Genomic DNA, 24,327 nt, shown 5'->3' on the forward strand with positions numbered 1-24,327 from the left:
ACCTCTCGTATTCTCCTACCTGCTCCCGGGGTCTTCTCCTCCGCCTAAAAAAGGTGAAGCAGCAGATCCGGCCACACCTGTCGTATGCTCCTTGGTCATCGTACACCACGTCTGCGTCATCGGCCGCCTTGTAGCCCACCTCATTGTTCCACTTGACGCCCGCTTTGTCGTATGCCTCGTCGTCCGCCTCGTAGCCCGCCTCGTCGTCTGGTGGCACAAAGGGCACCACCTTCGTGTGTGTCCTGATCTGCAGGAGACATGAAGTGTTTGTAACCAGGGACAGTGATACTCTGTATCGCAAGAGCTCCTGTGCCACTTATACCCCATCCCCAATACCACGTTATACCGCCCTCCACAGGGCAAATACCCGTTATACCCACCTCCCCAGGCCCAGTACCCAGTTATACAACCCTCCCAAGGCCCAGTACCCTGTTATACGCCCCTCCCCAGGCCCAGTACTCGTTATACCCACCTCACCAGGCCCAGTACCCGTTATACCCACCTCACCAGGCCCAGTACCTATTATATACCCCTCCCCAGAAGGTCATGTTTCTATTTATCAAAAATACATTGAGTTACCTCTGGTTTTCAGGCATGTCCTGGGGGAGTTATCACAGAGACACAGAAACGTCGCTGAGTTTGGGTTAGTAACTCCCTTAACTTCTCAGCAGTTGAATTCCCCATTAGGCGCTTAGCACGTTAAAAACAAGCGTTGCTATTTCTCTGCATGAAGTTGCAGGTAATTGGAAGAGTTACATAGTGACGGCTATTTCATCACTCACCTTCTTCCCCCGAAACGGTCTTTTCTGTCTTATTTCCGGCTTCACATCGGATATCCATATCCATTCTTGGCCTCTGATCTGTATGCAAGGCAATGCTTTAATACAGGGTTGCACAACCTTTTCCCCCTGCTCCCCCCTCCACCTTCCCCACCTTGTCTCCGACGTTCTGATGTAACGACGTCATGTGATATCACGTTGCTATGGCAATGCCACATCATGTGACGCCACGTTGCTGTCGCCAGAAGCCGCCGGAGACAAGGAAAGGGAACTTACAGAGGCCTTGCGCGCGATCTCCGGCATTTAATTTAAATGCTGTGGGGAAGAGCGAGGGGCCTCTGTAAGCGCCGAGCCCCTCCTCCCAAGAAAATGTCGTGCCCCTCGATTTGCGCACCCCTGCTTTAAGAGATATTCTGGGACCCTCCAACTCCTCCATCGGACCCTTCCTCATATTGACTGACCTTGCAGTGCTCTGCACTGACTTGCACTGAACTGCTATGGTGCCTCTCAAAATACCATGCTAACTCATTCTGAACATACATGTGTCCTTTTTACATGTTACTCAGCTTGTATGGGCCACAGACAACTTTCCTGGGGTCCAGGACTAGTTTCCACCGGGGACACTCACCCATGGGTCGGCGACTTTGCGAGAACCCACCCCCCCCAACCTGTTTTCTCTTGCACTGCCATAGACAACAACATTTCGGCCTGCTGGTCTTTCTCAGGTAAAGTGGCTAAACCCACTAAATCCAGCAAAGAAAGGCCAGCAGCCGAAACATTGTAGTCTGTGGCACAATAAATAATCTTTTTTTATTCAAATCCGTGTGCCCTTTCCCATCAATCATATTGTATCCATTGGACAAAATGCCGGTCTTCCCTGAGACTAAGGGGCACCGGTAAAAGTATCACTACTTATTGTTTTTTTTTGGTGTGCAGCAAATCCCCATCATTTTTGCGTTCTCTTGCTCTGCCCCAATCTGACACACCACCTTGCTCTCTCACCCCCCTCTTAGACTCCCCCGTCACCCTTTCCTTCCTCAAAGGATGTCCTTTAATCAGATCTTACCCAAATTGTCTCCATCTCCCTTGGAAATGTTCTGTCTTTAAGCTGTGCGGCTCCTCTTGATCCGAACTTTCTTAGCTGACCCCTTTAGGTTTCGGCTCCGAGGGTCTAAAAAATAAGCGACTCCGAAAAGATGTGAAATATGCGCACGGGTCCTAATGGGGCACTGAGGGGGAGACTTAAATACTAGTAAATATAATCTACTGTGCTAACAAATATAATCTATTAACTAAGAAATATAACTTATTAAACTAAGAAATATAATTTATTAAACTAACAAATATAACTTATTAAACTAACAAATATAACTTATTAAACTAAGAAATATATTTTATTAAACTAAGAAATATAACTCATTAAACTAAGAAATATAACTTATTAAACTAAGAAATATAATTTATTAAACTAAGAAATATAACTTATTAAACTAAGAAATATAACTTATTAAACTTAGAAATATAATCTATTAAACTAAATAAATATCTATTAAACTAAATAAATATCTATTCAACTAAATAAATATAATCTATTTAAAAACAATACAATAAAAAGCTGGAGAAATGATACGTCAACCAAGCCACAGATGTGATGCCAATGAGCGTTGAACTCCTTGCAGATCCACCGTCAGCTGGTTGTGGCAGAAAGTGGTGACATACAGTAGAACAGAGTGGTTGAGCTGTAACCACAGCAGTCAGGTCAGAAATCAACACAATATTTTTTGAAATTTAGAATGAGAATGTTCTGTATGTCACATTCTTGGCTCAGACTCTGAGCCCTGTCACATGTTAGCAGCTTGTGATAATAGAAAGTATCCATATACTGGGATGTGATAAGAAACATGAAGGTCATTTTATACTGGGTCCCATAACCTGCTATATATACAGGCATACACCGGTTTAAGGACACTCACTTTAAGTACACTCGCGAGTAAGTACATATCGCTAAATAGGAAAACGGCAGCTTACGCATGCGCCTGTCAGCACGTCCTGAACAGCAATACTGGCTCCCTACCTGTATCGAAGCTGTGCGCAAGGGGGGAAACTATAGAGCCTGTTACAAATGTGTTATTTACATCAGTTATGCACGTATATGAAGATTGCAGTACAGTACATGCATCGATAAGTGGGGAAAAGGTAGTACTTCACTTTAAGTACATTTTCGCTTTACATACATGCTCCGGTCCCATTGCGTACGTTAATGCGGGGTATGCCTGTATATATAGAGGTATCAGTACCGTGTTAGCCGAGCTTCAATAATCAAAAAATAAATAGATGATACCGTTCTGTGGCTAACGAAATGCTTTTATTTGTGCGAGCTTTCGAGATACACTGATCTCTTCTTCCGGCGATGTTACAATGAATGAAGCAAGCAAAAGGTATACTTAAAAACAGTGTCTCTTGGAATGTTATCTGTGCTGGTCCTTCCCCCGGTGTGGATGTGTTTTATGCCTAGAGACAGCTGTGTGTGCATAGATATAGCACAGTATGTTAAATTACGCCGCGGGGTCATGTGACGTCACCCTCGTCAAATGCCGCTGCAGGTCACATGACGCCGCATCAAGGTAAGGGGGGGGGGGGGGGCGCGAGCACCGGCAGGGGGGCGAGCTGCAAAAGTTTGTGCTCCCCTGGTATAACCAATAAATAATATAGCTGATATAGCAATTTGGTTGTGGCTAGAGAGAGATTATAATGGCAGTGAGAATTAGTGGTCAGAATTAATAACAGTGCAATTACTAAAAAGTAGCTGTAATAAAATAATAATAAACACTATGCCTAAACACAATAAAAGTCCAGAAACCTAGCTCTAATAGCTATGTTATAACTCAATCATAAAAGGATCCAATTCGGGCGTCCTCTGGAGCCCTGGCAGCTCTCTTCAGGGAAACAACCACCTCCTCGATAGATATCTAAACAAAAAAAAGAAGAGAAAGCGCCCGCTCCATGTGTAAATTCGGTTTAACAATTTCATTTCCTGGACAAGATAAAAATAGCAAACTCACAAACGCCCGTTTGGTAAAAGCATTGTGTGAGACAGGCTCGGGCTCCGTGGTAATCTGGTGGTCAATCCGCAGCTCCAGACTTTGGACGATGACCGGGAAACTCGATAGGCTGCGCCCCTCGCAGTGTGGTCCTCCAGCAATCTGTGGTATGTTGTGGTTCCACTCTGTAAATCCGGTGTCTCGTCTTAGTCGCGTACCAACTTCCCTTCCGGCGTCAGGACGTATAGTGTGGCAATAGCAACGAGAAGAAAGTACTGAGGTGGGGTTGGATCCTCCTCGGTTATTTCTTGTTTTATTAATAAATAATTTACTATATTTTAATCTCTGGTGCGCATTGTGTGCATTTTTCTTCTTGTCTGCACAGTGCTTCAGATGCTGCATCTGAAAAAATGCCGGTGGATCGGGATGTGAGGTAGGGAAGTGACGTCCACGCCGGAACGTTATTGCCACGCCTCCAAATATTTATTGCCACGCCCCCAATCGCACCCGCTGCATACCCTGCAAAGCCATAAAAAAGCTCAGGCTTCAGCAAGTGTATTGCAGCATGTGTGCCTTCCCTCCGTCTGAAATACTATAGACGCAGCCTTATCGACGCTTACTAAATAGGCCCGTGTCTCTCTCTCTCTCTCTCTCTGTGTCTCTGTCTCTCTCTGTGTGTCTCTGTCTCTCTCTGTGTGTCTCTATCTCTCTCTGTGTGTCTCTCTGTGTCTCTGTCTCTCTCTCTGTGTCTCTGTCTCTCTCTGTGTGTCTCTGTTTCTCTCTGTGTGTCTCTGTCAAAAGAACATTTCAGTATTGCCAAAGCGTGAGTAAAAGGGGGTGTGGGACAATGATTACACGAATACTAGGGGGTACGGTATAATGGTTATACAGTACATTACTTTTCTCTCTCTCTCTCTCTCTGTGTCTGTCTCTCTCTCTCTGTGTCTCTCTCTCCCTATGTCCCTCTCTCTGTCTCTATCTCATTCTCTGTCTCTCTCTCTCTGTGTCTCTCTCTCATTCTCTGTCTCTCTCTCATTCTCTGTCTCTCATTCTCTGTCTCTCTCTCATTCTCTGTCTCTCTCTCATTCTCTGTCTCTCTCTCATTCTCTGTCTCTCTCTCTCATCCCTGTATGATAGGTATGTTCCAACTCTATTTTTTGCTCTTCTTTTCCGTTTGAGAGGAGGGAGTCCCTCACCTCTTCAGCCACACACCAGGAACGCTGGATTGCTTTCAGACGCTCGGAGAGGCGGATACAGTCGTGGATTGCAGGCACTGATTTATCTGGTAAGTACCGCAAACATGCTTGAACAAGGGCCGTAGACATTTTATTTGACGGTTTAGATTATCATTGTCTGTGGTTGTTAGTTATTGGTATTAGAGTTTTTTGATGTTGTTACGAATCAAATACATTTTGAAGTAGTAATCCCCTCCGAACTGGGCATTCCTGGCCAATAATGCCCTGGCTGTAAGAGTTGAAGGGCCCAAGCAAAGCCCCCACCTCTATACACACTAACACTGCAGGGGCATCAGAGTGTCTTGTTGTCATGGCAACGGGGGGTGTCACGTGATTTAATTTGTTTAATAAATTATTTTTTAAGGTGTCCCGGTTTTTCATTTTCGAAATCTGGTCACCCTATTGATCAAGCAGAAAAAGTGAAGAAACAATTGTAGTTTTGCTAATGGACGTCATTTTGGCATATCATTAGCTTTGAGGATACCCATTAATATGAAGAAAAATAACATCGATTCCCAATGTAGCCCCCCTTCCCTGGGCCAATCGCAGATCGGGCCCCCCTCCTCTGTACTAGGGTCTGGCTACGTGTCTGAGTGTGGTGCATACCTGCTGGCAACAGGGGGGCCTGAGTCTCCCGCGATGGTATGGGGGATGACAGGATCAGGTTTCTGGGGTGAATGCCTCCATCTCATCAGAGCAGGATGAAATTTCTCTTCAGAAGGACTTGGAGAGACTGGAAACGTGGGCAGGTAAATGGCAAATGAGGTTTAATACAGATAAATGTAAGGTTATGCATTTGGGATGCAAGAATAAAAAGGCGACTTACAAATTAAATGGAGATATATTGGGGGAATCCTTGATGGAGAAGGATTTAGGAGTGCTTGTAGACAGCAGGCTTAGCAATAGTGCCCAATGTCATGCAGTAGCTGCAAAGGCAAACAAGATCTTATCTTGCATCAAACGGGCAATGGATGGAAGGGAAGTAGACATAATTATGCCCCTTTACAAAGCATTAGTAAGACCACACCTTGAATATGGAGTACAATTTTGGGCACCAATCCTAAGAAAAGACATTATGGAACTAGAGAGAATGCAGAGAAGAGCCACCAAATTAATAAAGGGGATGGACATTCTAACTTATGAGGAGAGGCTAGCTATATTGGATTTATTTACATTAGAAAAGAGGCGTCTAAGAGGGGATATGATAACTATATACAAATATATTCAGGGACAATACAAGGAGCTTTCAAAAGAACTATTCATCCCACGGGCAGTACAAAGGACTCGGGGCCATCCCTTAAGGTTGGAGGAAAGGAAATTTCACCAGCAACAAAGGATAGGGTTCTTTACAGTAAGGGCAGTTAAAATGTGGAACTCATTACCCATGGAGACTGTGATGGCAGATACAATAGATTTGTTCAAAAAAAGGTTGGACATCTTTTTAGATGGGACAGGTATACAGGGATATACCAAATAAGTATATATGGGAAGGATGTTGATCCAGGGATTAATCCGATTGCCAATTCTTGGAGTCAGGAAGGAATTAATTTTTCCCCTTAATGGGGTTTTTTGTTTGCCTTCCTCTGGATCAATAAGTAAGTATAGATATAGAATAAAGTATCTGTTGTCTGAATTTAGCATAGGTTGAACTTGATGGACGTACGTCTTTTTTCAACCTCATCTATTATGTAACTATGTAACTACAGCTAAACCCCGTTATAACGCGCCTCGCTATACCGCGATTCGGTTATAACGCGGTTTTCCCGTGGCTCCCGTTTTTAAAAAAAATGCACACACTCACTGCACACACACTGCTCATTGCACACACTGCACACACTGCTCACACTGACACTGCACACACACTGCTCACACTGTCACACACTGCACACTGCACACTGCACACACTGCTCACACTGACACACACTGCACAGACACTGCTCATTTCTCACACTGCACACACTGACACACTGCTCATTGCTCACACTGACACACACTGCACACTGCTCACACACACACACAGCAAGGTAACCCAACCTCTGTGGTGCCTCTTCAACATTAACCCCCTCACAGCCAGGGGTAAGGGCGTCCGGTGTGTCCCCCTCCCCTCTAGGCTGGTGTTACGGCCCGGGGCGGGGGGTGGGACGTCATTATGCTGTGGGGGGGTGGCGGGGCCCTGCGCTGCGGCTGAGTGGCAGGACGACCCTGCGCTACGGCGGGCCCTGTACTGCTGCGCGAGGGCCCTGTGCTGCGGCGGGGGGGGGGGGTTAGCGGTCTTCCGGAGACTGTGCTTACCTGTCTCCAAAGCAGCACATCCCGACAGCGATCACTTTAGGCACCCCTCACGTTCGCCGTGCGCATGCGCATGCGCCGTGCGGCTCGTGAGGTGTGGATGTTCCCTACCAGTTCCCTCTGCTCCTCCTGAAGCGGGGACCGGAGGGGCATCCCCCCTCCCATCCCGCGGCCTGTCACGCGGTGACAGGGGGAAGCGGGGACCGGAGGGACATCCCCGCTCCCATCTCCTGTCCCGCGGTGACAGGGGGAAGCGGGGACCAGAGGGTCATCCCCGCTCCCATCTCCTGTCCCACGGGATGAATATGCGCTGATGCGGCGGCCATTTTTTTTTTTTTTAATTAGCGCGACCCCGTTACTAACGCGGTGGTCTCGGGGTGGACCCCGAGGACCGCGTTATAACGGGGTTTAGCTGTATGTATGTAATGGTGCAGCGCCTCCATCTCTGAGCCCCAGGAATACGGGTGGAATCCTTCCAGAGAGTCCCCCCCCCCCCCCTCGGGGATGAGAGATTCCAGTCTCACACTGTATATCTTTAAAAGCAGCCGCAGCTCTTTATTCACAGCAGCAGAATAGCAGCAACAAGACTGTCAATCAGGTACAGGGTGTCTTCCTCCACACAGGACTGCTCTCCCTCAGGATGGTCTCTGTGTCCCTGCCACCACCCCAGGTCAAGGGCACCCAGGGTGGGGCTAGCTCTTCCCTCGCCCCCTAAACAGGGTGAGAGGAATTGGTCCACCTCCCTAACTAAGGTTGCATCAGCTCTACTCAGAGGCTGATGGCTCCCCTTCTCCAACGGCCAATTGATATAGGCTCTCTCTGTCACCCTGGGCCAGCCAGGTGACAGACTCAGCAGACTCTAACTCTGGACTGAACTCTTAACTCTGACACACACTTCTACTAAATAGGAAGTGCACTGCTCTTTATGATATTGGCAGGCACTGCCCCTGTGTCTCTGCCTACCACACAGGGTCAGGTACCAATTTCAGGAATGTCCCGTTATTAGCGTAAACACAACAGAGTTATATGGATCTAGCATTAAGACTGTAAGCTCTGCAGGCCAGGGATTTCCTTTCCTATTGTCTGATTTTGTTTGTTGCACTTATTGTACTATAATTCTCTGTACTGTATTGCCTCTCTTATAAAGCGCTATATAAATAAATATTTACATACATAATATATCTTAATGCATCTTAAGACACCTTAGAGTTCCCTCTATAAGACACTTTATGGTCCACTCAAGTGAATAGTCTGTAAGTAGGGTGACCATTCGTCCCGGTTTTGCCGGGACAGTCCCGTTTTTTTCTGCCCTGTCCCGATTTTAGCTCCGTCCCGGTTATGTCCCGGTTTTTGTCCCTGGTCCCGGTATTGCGGGGCAGCGGCGGTGAGGAGAATGCGGCGGCCGGTAAGTATTTTCTATGTGTGTGTGTGAATGCTGCCGGGGAGACTGAATGAAGGAGAATGCCGGGGGCGGGACTTAGAATGCCGGCCGGCCCGCATGGGATTGGATGAATGATGATGCCGGGGGCGGGACTTAGAATGCCGGCCGGCCCGCAGGGGATTGGTTGCAGGCAGGTCAGAGGAAGCCGGGGGCGGGACTTCCGCTTTGTGCAGAGCACAAGTGTCTTCCCGCTCCCGGCTCCTCTGTTCGCGGTCAGTGTCCCCTTTCTGTCCCGGGTCCCAGCCAGGGGGGGTAATAGGAGGTGGTAGCGGGGGTGCGCCTACCTTTGTACCACCTTGTACCTTTGCCCCCCCGGCGCTCCCACCATTGCCCCATCGGCGCTCCCATCATTGCCCCATCGGCGCTCCCACCTTTGCCCCCCGGCGCTCCCACCTTTGCCCCCCGGCGCTCCCACCTTTGCCCCATCGGCACTCCCAACTTTGCCCCCCGGCGCTCCCACCTTTGTCCCCCCCCGGCGCTCACAGCCTTGCCCCCCGGCGCTCCCACCTTTGCCCCCCCGGCGCTCACAGCTTTGTCCCCCTGGCGCTCGCAGCTTTGCCCCCCGGCGCTCCCACCTTTGCCCCCCTGGCGCTCACAGCTTTGTCCCCCGTCGCTCACAGCTTTGCTCCCCGGCGCTCACTTCCCCCCCGTCCCCTTGGTGTGAGAGATGGGCTCGGGGGCGGGCAGTGGTTGCTGCGCGGTCGCAGGCGGTGCAGGGGGAGGCGGGGTGTATCTCTGTGTGTATCATTGTGTGTGTGTGTGTGTGTATCAGTGTGTGTGTATCAGTGTGTGTGTGTGTGTATCAGTGTGTGTGTGTGTGTATCAGTGTGTGTGTGTGTGTGTGTGTTTCAGTGTGTGTGTGTGTGTGTGTGTGTGTGTGTGTGTGTGTGTGTGTGTGTGTGTATCAGTGTGTGTGTGTGTGTGTATCAGTGTGTGTGTGTGTGTGTTTCAGTGTGTGTGTGTGTGTATCAGTGTGTGTGTGTTTCAGTGTGTGTGTGTTTCAGTGTGTGTGTGTGTGTGAATCAGTGGGTGGGTGTGTGTGGGTGTGGGTGTATTAGTGTGTGTGTATCAGTGTGTGTGTGTGTGTGTGTGTGTATCAGTGTGTGTGTGTGTGTGTGTGTGTGTGTGTGTGTGTGTGTGTGTGTGTGTGTGTGTGTGTATCTGTGTGTGTATGTGTATCTGTGTGTGTGTGTGTATGTGTATCTGTGTGTGTGTGTGTATGTGTATCTGTGTGTGTGTGTGTATGTGTATCTGTGTGTGTGTGTGTATGTGTATCTGTGTGTGTGTGTGTATGTGTATCAGTGTGTGTGTGTGTGTGTGTGTGTGTGTGTATCTCTGTGTGTTTGTGTATCTGTGTGTGTGTGTGTATGTGTATCTGTGTGTGTGTGTGTATGTGTATCTGTGTGTGTGTGTGTATGTGTATCAGTGTGTGTGTGTGTGTGTGTGTGTGTGTGTATCTCTGTGTGTTTGTGTATCTGTGTGTGTGTGTGTGTGTGTGTATCTGTGTGTATCTGTGTGTATCTGTGTGTGTGTGTGTGTGTGTGTGTGTGTCAGTGTGTGTGTATCAGTGTGTGTATCAGTGTGTGTGTATGTGTGCATCAGTGTGTGTGTGTGTGTGTGTGTGTTTCAGTGTGTGTGTGTGTTTCAGTGTGTGTGTGTGTTTCAGTGTGTGTGTGTGTGTGTTTCAGTGTGTGTGTGTGTGTGTGTGTGTGTGTGTGTGTGTGTGTGTGTGTGTGTGTGTGTGTGTGTGTGTGTGTGTGTGTGAATCAGTGTGTGTGTGTGTGTGTGTATTAGTGGGTGGGTGTGTGTGTGTGTATCAGTGTGTCTGTATCTGTGTGTATGTGTGTGTGTATCAGTGTGGCTTTTTTGGCGATATGCTGGTGATAAGTGGCTTATCGCTGCTTACTGCATGAGGGCCTTAGGGAGGATTTGTTCCTTTAAAGTACACCTAGTTTGGCATAGGATTTGGATGTCAGGGTATCAATGTGCAACCCAAATGTTAAATGGAAGTTGAATGCCCAGATATTTCAAACAAGTAACAGGGGCTAGGATGGTTTTAGAGCTGGTTTTTATCTGAAGCTCTGTCATTGGTAGCTTTAGCAATTTAGCTCTGGTCCCAAATACCATCGTTACAGTCTTGTCAGTGTTTAAAATCAGTTTGTTTTGGGAAATCCAGTTTCAAGTCTCAAAAATCAGATTGAAGTACGTGTTCAAGGTCAGAGAGGCGAGGGCTGCGTGCATATAGGATAAGATCTAAGGCCTCTCACAATAACCCGTTAGGAATATTAATTCCTCATCTATCCGACATAAGTATAAAATATAGTCTACCAAGACCCCTAATACAGAGTTACCCACCTTATACGGGAGCAGCTGCCAGACGAGTATAGTAAATGTATCTTATTTCTTTTGCCACTGGAGGGCAGCGTGGAGTTACACGGAGTGGCGCCCGTAAGGACGACGTGCCAGTTAGGCGGAAGGAGAAGCGCACACACTTTTATGTGAAACGGATATATTTGGGGAGGGATTTAGGAGTCTGAGTGAGAAAATTTATATTTTGTCACAATGGAAAAATGGAAAAATTAACCATTTAAATATGCACAGATTTTATCCCACTTTTGGAAATTAGGGATGTTGCCTAAAAGTTTGAGAATGCATCAAGTGCCACCCCATGGGCTTTAATGAAGCAGCATTTGTGGGCTAAGGGGAACAGCATTCTGTATAAAGGTATTTTGGACTCAATATAAATAATTGAAGCCAAAAACTAATATTAAGTAAATTGAGAATGGAAAAAACTTCAGCACAAACGTACAGAATGTGATATTCTGAGAGATCTTACAGATGTTATCAAATCCCACAATGAATATATAGAAAATGTCTGTATAGAACGAGTCAAACAAGAATACGCCAATAAAACGTTTAAAGCTGCAGTTCAGTCTTTTTTTTTCATTTTATTTATTTTTTTACTTTAATAGTTTCATGTGGGCAATCTCTAATTACCTAAAGAACTGTATAGCTGCAGGTCAATTCGTTCTCCATGTATTGATAGGCGAAATTTGGTGACATAATTAGTGAAGGGATCTGTTTCTCTTCTGCTTCTGTCACTCAGTGGAAGCTCATGAATATTCATGAGCACTCCTGCACTGATATGTGCTAGAGGGAGGGCAGGGCTGACAAAGGGGTGTGCCAGGGCTTGTGACAGGACATGAAGGGGCAGTGCCTTAGCAAATGGCTGTTAAACTAGAATACAAGAAAATTGGTCTTTCAAAGTTGTTTTTTTTTAAAACAGAAAATGCTAAAAGTATTTTTTCTTAATACAGAACTGATTTATTAAAAAAAACCACACATGCAGGATATTGCCTGAACTGCAGCTTTAATTGGGAGATACAGGGGCCACAATTCAGGTCATTTAGCTGAAAGAAGGGAAGCCAGTCAGCCGGTAGAGCAGGTCAGTCGGTCAGCCAGTAGAGCAGGTCAGCCGGTCAGCCGGTCAGCCAGTAGAGCAGGTCAGCTGGTAAGCCAGTAGAGCAGGTCAGCCTGTAGAGCAGGTCAGCCGGTCAGCCAGTAGAGCAGGTCAGCCAGTAGAGCAGGTCAGCCGGTAGAGCAGGTCAGCCGGTCAGCCAGTAGAGCAGGTCAGCCGGTCAGCTCTGAGATCAGCATTACTTATATCTCCTAACCTTTGCCCCCTGCATGTAATGCTGCAGAACAGCCTACACTGCATATACTGTACATGAGATACTTAACCCTTTCTTTTCGCTCGACTCTAATCTGAATGATTTGCAAATTGGTTTGTAATTAAAGAGATATTTGTAGCAGAATCCCATGTATGTTCTTTTTACCTTTTTAGAAACCGTTTTGTGTAATAAAAGATATGACAGATCTTGCACTTGTGTTTTGGCAGAAGTGTATATGTGACCCTATAAATCTCCCTCACACCCGGGCTTGGCAGCGTGACACTAGTGCAGCGTCCTGGGTAAGAATCACTGAGCTGTTAGCAATAGATACAACGGATAGAAAAGACACTACACATAGGTTTGATTAAAGAGAGTATTTTATTTAAATAATTAATCTCTTTGCTGGGAGGGGCCTGCAGCACATTGCAGAGCGATATAGTAACACGCAGAGCAATGCACTGCAGGCCCCTCCGGCAGCGAAGGGGTGAAGACCAATGCAGGGTGTATAAAGATTTCACTGATAATTCATGCACAAAGGGCAGTTTGTTGCTGTGATCCAGAGGAAGGCGAAACATAACCCCTGCTGTGCAATGGGGAAAAAAATTCCTTCCTGACCCCATTAAATGGCGATCATAGGGTCCCTGGATCACTGCGCAGTGAGATCAGATGGAGCAGCACAGATCAGCGTTGTTATACACAGGGGCACACTCGGTATATAGAGATGCGGGTGATGGGGCCCTTGTGCCCCTGTGTATAACTCACCTGCTCCCCCATCCCCCTGCATATCTATCCCATTCACCCCTTTTCCTCCCGCATACCTCGCAGGGCCGGCCGGCCATTAGGCGGTCACCTAGCGCGCAGAGCTCCTTATTATCTTATTATTTTTAATTTATTTATCTTTTTGTTTTGAAAATTATTTTTATTTTTTTATCCAGTATTTTGGCGCCCTTTTATTTTTATTTTGCGTTGCGCTGGGGTGCGGTCGCACCCCCTGCCGCCTCGATAGCTACGCCACTGTTTATTTTATTATTTTATTTATCTTATTATTTTTTATACAACTGGGGCACAAATTTTAAGTTTTGCCTCGGGCGCATGAAACCCGTGCTCCGGCCCTGCTCCTTGTTCTCTCTCACCCTCTCACGCCCAATATCCCTATCTCCCTCTAGTACCTGCCCCTCCCGCAGCCTTCCTGATCTTATCTGCCTCTCCTGCGGTCAAACCAACTTCTCAGGGCCCCTAGAATACCCCTGTATCTACGCCCTGGCTCCTCTGCTACCTGCTCCTGGCTTCTTCTCCACCTAAAAAAGGTGAAGCAGCAGATCCGTCCACACCTCTTGTATTCTCCTTCGCCATGGCCCACCTCGTCGCCAGACTTAACATCCGCTTCGTCGTCTGCCTCATCGGCCGCCTTGTAGCCCACCTCTTCGCACCACTTGACGCCCGCTTTGTCGTATGCCTCATCGTCCGCCTCGTAGCCCGCCTCGTCGTCTGGTGGCACGAAGGGCTCCACCTTCGTGCGTGTCCTGATCTGCAGGAGACATGAAGTGTTTGTAACCAGGGACAGTGATACTCTGTATCGCAAGAGCTCCTGTGCCACCTATACCCCCTCCCCAATACCACGTTATACCGCCCTCCACAGGGCAAATACCCGTTATACCCACCTCCCCAGGCCCAGTACCCAGTTATACACCCCTCCCCAGGCCCAATACCCTGTTATACACCCCTCCCCAGGCCCAAAACCCTGTTATACACACCTCCCAAGGCCCAGTACCCTGTTATACACCCCTCTCCAGGCCCAGTACCCTGTTATACACCCCTCCCCAAGCCCAGTACCCTGTTATATACCCCTCCCCAGTCCCAGTACCCTGTTATACACCCCTCCCCGGGCCCAGTACCCTGTTATATACCCCTCCCCAGGCCCAGTACCCTGTTATACACCCCTCCCCAGGCCCAGTACCCTGTTATACGCCCCTCCCCAGGCCCAGTACCCTGTTATACGCCCCTTCCCAGGCCCAGTACCCGTTATACCCACCTCACCAGGCCCAGTACCCGTTATACCCACCTCACCAGGCCCAGTACCCATTATATACCCCTCCCCAGAACTCCGTTATACGTCCCTCCCCAGGATCCTTTACACACACACTCCCCAGATGCAGGACCCCCTACGGTGGAGGTGTAATGTCACATGGGTAGTGGAAGGTTTCCCAGAGAAGGTGTCCATGTGTCACAGCTGTTTCATCACCTTGGGTGAGAAGTCTCCCTACTCTCTGCCTTTCCTTTCCCTCTCCTGTCAGTCTCTCTCTCCCCCTTTAATCTTATCTCTTTTATTTATCTCTGTCCCTCCTTATTTTTGTTTCTATGTATTTCTCTCCCCCCCCCCATGTAAGGCCTGGGACATAGAGGGTTCAGCCGCGCTGAGCCGCGCTCCTGCTCTGCCTCGCCTGCAGAAAATGGTGTTTTTTTCTGTCCTTGCAGGCGAGGCAGTGAGCGCGCTCTGGGGGCGGGGTGGAGGCGGAGCAGTGGCAGAGCGGAGGCGTGTCAGGAGGCGGAGCGGGAAGCGGGGCTAGTCCCCGCTCCCATTGGATGGGAGCGGTCACGTGACCGCTTCTTCGCTTCCCCGAGCGGCAAATTTGAAACTTGCCTGTCTCGGCAACGTTTCTGAGCCTCTGCACGCATGAGCACGCATGCGGAGGGGGAAACTATAGCCGCGCTGATGACAGATGCAGGGGGTTTGTGCATCTGCTCAGCGCGGCTCAGCCCACCTCAGCGAGCTTGAACTTACTAATAGGCCCAGGCCTAATAGGGGCACAAACCTCAGATCTAAGTGTGTGGGGTTCTCTGTGTCTGGAGAGACCCCTAAATGTTCTCTCTTTGTTTGGGGAGACCCCTAAATATTCCCCAGTGTAGCTCATTTCAAAATAACCCAGAAAAGTAGCCTTGAGCCCTCGGTGACCGGGCGCTATGACCAGAGGGACTAGGCTCTCCCTTACCTGTGAGTGTGGACTACGTCCCCCTCGGCCTTCCACCCCCCCCCTCTGGCAGTGACGTGACACAGCCGGGGGAAGGGCCAGGGAGGTTAGAATTAGACAGAGGCGCGGGGTCAGTCTACGCCCTGCCATGGGAGTCCCGCCCACCCTGCCCTTTATTGTGAATACTGGTAAATATGTTGGTTGTACGTGTTTAAAAGAAAAAAAAAGAATAAATAAACAATGAAAATGAATAACAGAAATAAAATAAAAAGTGGCTGGGAGTGGCGAGTCGGCGCGGCTCATTTACACGTGCGTTCCTGGGCCCATTCTCGCCAGACAGGCGGGGCCCGGCTAGGGGGGAGTTACGGGCCATTGGATCGGGTACCTTTGGCCTTTACCCAATGAGCGAGCACTCTGGCAGGGGGTTGGCACTAATTAGGTTAATTGAAGTTTTACTAAAAAGCAGCGGCCGCCAGACCTCGTGTTTGTGGTTATTTGTGTATTGGTTATGGTGGAGTTTGGGAAGCCAAGGGAAGGGGGGGAAGGAGAGGGGGTCTCACAGTCTCCGAGGTCAAGTTTCTATTTATCAAAAATACATTGAGTTACCTCTGGTTTCCAGGCATGTCCTGGGGGAGTTATCACAGAGACACAGAAGCGTCGCTGAGTTTGGTGAGTAACTCCCTTAACCTCTCAGCAGTTGAATTCCCCCTTGGCGCTAACACGTTAAAAACAAGCGTTGCTATTTCTTTGCATGAAGTTGCAGGTAATTGGAAGAGTTACACAGTGACGGCTATTTCATCACTCGAAACGGTCTTTTCGGTATTGTTCTCGGTCTTATTTCCGACTTCACATCGGATATCCATATCCATTCTTCGCCTCTGATCTGTATGCAGGACAATGCTTTAAAGCTGCAGTTCAGTCAATATCCTGCATGTGTGTTTTTTTTTAATAAATCAGTTCTGTAGTAAGAAAAAATACTTTTAGCATTTTCTGTTTTTAAAAAAAAACAACTTTGAAAGACCAATTTTCTTGTATTCTATTTTAACAGCCATTTGCTAAGGCACTGCCCCTTCATGTCCTGTCACAAGCCCTGGCACACCCCTTTGTCAGCCCTGCCCTCCCTCTAGCACATATCAGTGCAGGAGTGCTCATGAATATTCATGAGCTTCCACTGAGAGACAGAAGCAGAAGAAAAACAGATCCCTTCACTAATTATGTCACCAAATTTCGCCTATCAATACATGGAGAACGAATTGACCTGCAGCTATACAGTTCTTTAGGTAATTAGAGATTGCACACATGAAACTATTGAAGTACAAAAATAAATAAAATTAAAAAAAGACTGAACTGCAGCTTTAATAGGGCCTCTTTGGACTTGAATATTTTGGTTATTGAGGAGGTGGGGGAACAACTTAGCCACACAAGGAAGGATATACTCAAAGTGGAAATCCTCATTGAACAGTCTAGCCCTGGTACGGACGTTGTACAATCATTGGATAGTCTTAAGACCAAGCTGGAAAAAAATTAAAAGTGATCTTATTCACTTTAAGAAGTTGAAATTCAAAAAAGTTGTTAATGACTATAAAGATGGAAGAGTATACCCGTGGCTGAAGCAAGACCCCAAACAACGCAAGAACCAAAGAGGGAGAGCACCCCAGGGAGTCCAAGAAGTCCACACCAGTGACTCTGAAGCCCATTCCTCAACAGAACGTCAGAGAGGCCAAAGTCCGGCCCCTTTTTTAGGCCAATCCAAGGACAAGGAGAAAGGAAAAGGAAAATTAGACGCGGGGGCCAGGGGAAAGGGAAGATCACCCTATCCCCTACGTACAACGGAGCAGAAATGAGTATGGACACCGTGGTTGTTAATCTGTCTGATTACACTCTTAATCAATGTGAAATGTCTGTCTTAGCTAGGGGCCCCTCATATGTACCTACTACATTGTTTAATGATTTTGATTTGGAGGTTGACCTATTTAAATTCGAACGTGTATTAAACCTTAAATCCTTTTTTTCTAACAGGTCTACAGAATCGGTGCATTCCAATATCCAACCAGGGACAGGTAATCCTCCTATGAACAACAAGGGACAGTTAATTTGGCCACTGACCAGCAAGGGACAGATAATTCGGCTTCTTATCAAGGTACCAAAATGTGCAAGCTCAAATCCACTTTTGTCCCGCCATTTAAAAATCAATCAGTCAGCACATACACTGGCGACACACTTTATTCGAGCTTGGCTAGTCCCACGAATTCGGGTATATCCGGGTGTATTGAGGTTTGTGACTGTTTTCTGCCCGAGTGCATTGAGGTATTTTCCAAGCAGGGATTGAAGCATTTTATTCCCGCTGGCTGCAATACTGCACAGTATATATATATATACTGCATTATAATTCATGAATTTAAGCCATCTGGTAGACACGCGAAGCATTGCAGCCTATTAAATCCTAATCATTATCATTTAACAGATCAGCCGCCCATCAGCCAGGCATGAACCCAGGCTGGGAAGGCAAATGCAACGGGGCATGTCAGAGGTGAGGAGCGGCGCATTCCAGGTATCTGCCAGGTACATACTGGGTATTTGCTCGAATAAAGTGTGTCGGTGCAGTATATACGATTGGTTAAGGGGGACATTGCAAGGTACAAAAAAAAAACCATAGGGCTACATACAATATGTCTGTTCAGGAAAAGGAAGCATTAAAAATGTTGACTAATAATAATGAGATTATTATTAAGCGTGCGGACAAGGGGGGTGCCCTAGTAGTGCAGAATTACTCAGATTATAAGGCTGAAACCATCAGACAACTGAGTGACAGTAACTGCTACATTAAATGGGATAGGGACCCTATCTTTAACTATGCGAGAGAAATTAAGGAAATTATCCAAATGGGGGTTAATAACCGGTGGATAACAGAGCCTGAATCTGAGTTTCTAACTATGTTGCATCCTAAATGCCCTATTTTCTATACCTTGCCCAAAATACACAAGAATTTAAACAATCCCCCGGGGCGGCCTATTATAGCTGCTATTAATTCATTAAATCAACCCCTTGCAAAATTTGTAGACACATTTCTACAACCTATAGCACAGACAGCCAACTCATACATCAAAGACACGTTTGATTTTTTTGACAAATTAAAAAACTCACCTGGTGATGGGACTAATCATATTCTGGTTAGTTTAGATGTGTCTAGCCTTTATACAATAATCCCCCATGTTGAAGGTCTTGAGATAATCAAGGCCGCCCTCATTCGCCATTATAGTGATACTGTTCCAATTGAATACATTATGCTCATTTTACATTTCATTCTCTATAAAAATTATTTTAGATTTGAGAGTGATTTCTTCCTGCAGATTAAGGGGACAGCAATGGGCAGTAATATGGCCCCTGCTTACGCCAACATATACATGACACATTTCGAAGAGCAGTACTGCACCGACACATTTTATTCGAGCAAATACCCAGTATGTACCTGGCAGATACCTGGAATGCGCCGCTCCTCACCTCTGACATGCCCCGTTGTGTTTGCCTTCCCAGCCTGGGTTCATGCCTGGCTGACGGGCGGCTGATCTGTTAAATGATAATGATTAGGATTTAACAGGCTGCAATGCTTCGCGTGTCTACCAGATGGCATAAATTCATGAATTGTAATGCAGTATATATATATATACAGTATACTGTGCAGTATTGCAGCCAGCGGGAATAAAATGCTTCAATCCCTGCCTGCAAAATACCTCAATGCACTCGGGCAGAAAACAGTCACAAACCTCAATACACCCGGGTATACCCGAATTCGTGGGACTAGCCGAGCTCGAATAAAGTGTGTCGCCAGTGTACATCTACAAATCAGACTTTTTAGTGCATATTAAAAGCTATTACAGATATATTGATGATGTTTTTCATCTGGACAGGTACGGAGGATCAGCTGTTATCTTTTTTTGAGTATCTTAATGGTCTCCATTCACCGGTCCTCCTCACTAATACATGGAGTACACAGCAACTCTCTTTTTTAGATGTCCTCATTACACAGACTAATGGGGAGTTACATACTGATCTTTTTTAGAAAGGATACAGACAGAAATGCAATTTTAAGGGCAGATAGCCATCATCCTCCTTCTCTTATTGATGCATTACCTTTTTCACAGAAAGTCCAGGTCTGCAAAATCACGAGCAGGAAGGATCATATTTAACCAGCTATTGGAGAACTACGTGGTAGATTCCTGGCTAGGGGATATCTTCCTGCGTATATCCTCCTGCTGTGTTAGACCGGGCACTGGATAAAGAGGTAAGTGCTACCAAAAATAAGAAGGAGGACGGGCTTGTATTTACCACTATATACAGTCAAGCTGGTGGTTTTATTAAATCTACCATTCTTAAACACTGGCATATTCTGCAAAATGATGATATATTATGTGAAAGTTGCTGTGTACCACCAATGGTGGCATTCAAAAGAGGGAGAAATCTGGCGGATAGCCTGATACATGCAGATAATGAGGGTAACTACAGAACTCCTCATTTTCTGGAGGGTGGCAGACCGGGTAACTTTAGATGCATGAGCTGCTCGGTCTGTAACAGTCTGACTACCGGTAGTCAATTCAGTCACCCTCAAAGCGGGAGGATCATAAAAATCAAAAATAGAATCACATGTAGATCTGAATATGTAGTGTACGTAATAAAGTGTCCATGTGGTCTTCTTTATGTGGGTAAGACCATAAGAATGTTAAAAACAAGGTTCATTGAACATAAAAGTGTAATTCGAAAAGGTACAGATCCCTCTATTCTTGTGCAACACTGTGTGGAACACAATCATAATGTTGCCTCTTTACGCATCATGGGTATTGAGACAGTAGCACCTAGACAAGGCACTCCAGATAGGGAGACTTTCTTATTGAGACGTGAAGCATTCTGGATACATGCTTTAAATACCAGCAACGGTATGGGTCTTAATGAGCAACAGAATTTAAAATGCTTCCTTAATAGAAGGTAATTTTTTGTCATTCTACAGGCATATTTGATCTTGCACCATCCATGGACTCTGCACTTACCAATTGGGAAGATTATCCTTTTTGTGTGTTTTTTTTCCCTTCTTTTTTTCCCCTCCCTCCCTCCCCCTTCCCCTCCCTCCCTCCCCCTTCCCCTCCCTCCCTCCCCCTTCCCCTCCCTCCCTCACCCTTCCCCATCCTCCCTTCCCTCCCTCCCCCTTCCCCATCCTCCCTTCCCCTTCCCCCCCCCCTGGTTGTTCTAAATACTGATGTACTGCATATTCTTATGTGGAATTTCACTGTAACTTTGCAGGATTATACTGATGTCATCAGCAGTACAGTATACAGTCACATGTTTTAATAGTATATTGCTGTATTAGTTTTGTGCACATATGCTTTATTAATATTTTGGTGTGTGGTTTATTTACACTTTCAGGGTGATTTATAGGAGTGTCTCACTCCTCCCTGCTCTGAAACTGATCCCATGGCGACGGATACATCTTTGTCCAGCCCTGTGAGTACAGTCTTGATTGGTGCACTCCCGCCCCCCCCTTACCCCCCCCCCCTGACTGCCGGGTCACGCTGACGTCATCATGGGGGAGTGTTCAGTCTGGGGAGAGGTGTGGCTGTGGCTGCAGTCCTCCAAGACAGCTCTATGCTGTATTGCCAGGGATTTAGACCTAGACGTCTGACGTCACTAGGGGGCGCCATATGGTAGCTCTGACGTCATCAGGTGGGCATCAACATCCTGGTTATGTGGCAGAGCGGGGAGGGGTGAGTATCAGGGGGGTGGTATATATTGTGACTGTTTCTTGTGTTTGTAGCCTTCACCTTGACTGCCGAAACGTTGGACTTCATGGCATATTAAACCTCCTTTGAGTAAAACCGTGTGCCTGCTTCTTCTTCTTTGTCCGGCTACAGGAAGGGTCAGGAGACAGGGAGGACAGAGGCAGGAGAACCCCATCTGGCTCCGGCCTTGCCTGTCCCTACGAATACAAACATACAACCCCTCACTGAATAACATAGCCCTAATCCCATGTAATAATCCTGGGTGTAAACAAAATAATGGTTTTATGAATATTGTAATGGTTTATTAGGGACCTAGGAGGTGGCCAGTGGGGCTGTTATGTGTATTTTTGTTTATTGTGGGTAGCGGGGGTGGGTGAACGGGGTATTGGCCCCAAGGATGGGTGTTTAGGCCTACCGGGTGGGGGGGGGGGGTAGCGGGAGGGGTTAACCCCTTCATTACCTTAGCGGTATTAACCGCTAAGTTAAAGAAGAGGTTAAGTCATCCCGCAACCCCCTGGCAAGGCCTAAACACCCACCCAGGGCCAAATACCACCTTCACCCACCCCCGCTACCCGCAATAAGCCTGGCACGGGTATATAACCCCTTCACTGCCTTGGCGGTAATGAAGTTGCCTGTAAATGCATTTTTTATGCATCGGATTCATGCCGGGGGTCTCTTGTGCTGATATTAATGGATATCAGCTCTGGGACACATGCATTTTATTTTCATCGCAGCTTCACCCCACCTTCTTGCCAACTTTTGTGGCTGGACAATTTGGAGAAGAAACAGCAATTTTAAAGTGGCGATCAGCCGCAATAAGCTGATCAGGGCTTATAGAATTGAGCGTGTTTGAAAAACTGGCGATCAGTGCCGAAAAGTGGCTTATCACCGCGCGTCTGCCGATTTTATTTATTTATTTATTTATTTTCCGGCAAAAAAAAAAACGGTTATTTTTGCTCTAATCGCCAGCTTCTCTGGGCTTTCTGAATCGCTGTAGGCGATTACTGCATGAGGGCCTTAGGGAGGATGTGTTCCTGTAAAGTACACCTAGTTTGGCATAGGATTTGGATGTCAGGGTATCAATGTGCAACCCAAATGTTAAATGGGAGTTGAACTATATGCCCAGATATTTCAAACCAGTAACAGGGGCTAGGATGGTATTAGAGCTGGTTTTTATCTGAAGCTCTGTCATTGGCAGCTTTAGCAATTTAGCTCTGGTCCCAAATACCATTGTTACAGTCTTGTCAGTGTTTAAAATCAGTTTGTTTTAAGAAATCCAGTTTCAAGTCTCAAAAAATCAGATTGAAGTACGTGTTCAAGGTCAGAGAGGCGAGGGCTGCGTGCATATAGGATAAGATCTAAGGCCTCTCACAATAACCCGTTAGGAATATTAATTCCTCATCTATCCGACATAAGTATAAAATATAGTCTACCAAGACCCCCAATACAGAGTTACCCACCTTATACGGGAGCAGCTGCCAGACGAGTATAGTAAATGTATCTTATTTCTTTTGCCACTGGAGGGCAGCGTTGAGTTGCAAGGAGTGTCGCCCGTAAGGACGACGTGCCAGTTAGACGGAAGGAGAAGCGCACACACTTTTATGTGAAACGGATATATTTGGGGAGGGATCTAGTAGTCTGAGTAAGAAAATTAACCATTTAAATATGCACAGATTTAATCCCACTTTTGGAAATTAGGGATGTTGCCTAAAAGTTTGAGAATGCATAAAGTGCCACCCATGGGCTTTAATGAAGCAGCATTTGCGGACTAAAGGGAACAGCATTCTGTATAAAGGTATTTTGGACTCGATATAAATAATTGATGCCAAAAACTAATATTAAGTAAATTGAGAATGGAAAAATCTTCAGCACAAACGTACAGAATGTGATATTCTGAGAGATCTTACAGATGTTATCAAATCCCACAATGAATATATAGAAAATGTCTGTATAGAACGAGTCAAACAAGAATATGCCAATAAAACGTTTAATTGGGAGATACAGGGGCCACAATTCAGGTCATTTAGCTGAAAGAAGAGAAGCCGGTCAGCCAGTAGAGCAGGTCAGCCGGTCAGCCAGTAGAGCAGGTCAGCCGGTAGAGCAGGTCAGCCGGTAGAGCAGGTCAGCCGGTCAGCCAGTAGAGCAGGTCAGCCGGTCAGCTCTGAGATCAGCATTACTTATATCCCCTAAACGTTGTCCCCTGCATGTAATGCTGCAGAACAGCCTACACTGCATATACTGTACATGAGATACTTAACCCTTTCTTTTCGCTTGACTCTAATCTGAATGATTTGCTAATTGGTTTGTAATTAGAGAGATATTTGTAGCAGAATCCCATGTATGTTATTTTTACCTTTTTAGATACCGTTTTGTGTAATAAAAGATATGAGTTCAGAGGGGCTTCCTGTTTGCACTAGTGTTTTGGCAGAAGTGTATATGTGACCCTATAAATCTCCCTCACACCCGGGCTTGGCAGCGTGACACTAGTGCAGCGTCCTGGGGAATAATCACTGAGCTGTTAGCAATAGATACAACGGGTAGAAAAGACACTACACATAGGTTTGATTAAAGAGAGTATTTTATTTAAATAATTAATCTCTTTGCTGGGAGGGGCCTGCAGCACATTGCAGAGCGATATAGTAACACGCAGAGCAATGCACTGCAGGCCCCTCCGGCAGCAAAGGGGTGAAGACCAATGCAGGGTGTATAAAGATCTCACTGATAATTCATGCACAAAGGGCAGTTTGTTGCTGGGATCCAGAGGAAGGCGAAACATAACCCCTGCTGTGCAATGGGGGAAAAAATTCCTTCCTGACCCCATTAAATGGCGATCGGATGGTCCCTGGATCACTGCGCAGTGAGATCAGATGGAGCAGCACAGATCAGAGTTGTTATACACAGGGGCACACTCAGTATATAGAGATGCGGGTGATGGGGCCCTTGTGCCCCTGTGTATAACTCACCTGCTCCCCCATCCCCCTGCATATCTATCCCATTCACCCCTTTTCCTCCCGCATACCTCGCAGGGCCGACCGTCCATTAGGCGGTCGCCTAGCGCGCAGAGCTCCTAGGGGCGCATTAATAATCATTATTATTTTTTCCTCTTATTATTTCATTTATTTATATTTTTTTTT

The 24,327-nt window shown here is 46.6% G+C and overlaps 1 long non-coding RNA gene across 3 annotated transcripts in view; it reads left to right on the forward strand.

Moving 5' to 3' along the window:
* The window catches only part of LOC142485386 (uncharacterized), a 121,897-nt gene extending 100,691 nt beyond the window's left edge, over positions 1-21,206 (forward strand). The window contains exons 1-4 of one of the 3 annotated variants that reach the window (XR_012798437.1): positions 5,007-5,105; positions 17,445-17,565; positions 19,568-19,707; positions 20,428-21,206. This is a non-coding gene — a long non-coding RNA (uncharacterized LOC142485386). Of the gene's footprint in view, positions 1-5,006; positions 5,106-17,444; positions 17,566-19,567 lie in introns of those variants that run through there. The other 2 variants (XR_012798436.1, XR_012798438.1) reach the window with 2 other exon arrangements.
* Positions 21,207-24,327: the final 3,121 nt, after the last annotated feature.

This window comes from Ascaphus truei, unplaced genomic scaffold (assembly GCF_040206685.1).
Source record: "Ascaphus truei isolate aAscTru1 unplaced genomic scaffold, aAscTru1.hap1 HAP1_SCAFFOLD_580, whole genome shotgun sequence".
NCBI lineage: Eukaryota > Metazoa > Chordata > Amphibia > Anura > Ascaphidae > Ascaphus > Ascaphus truei.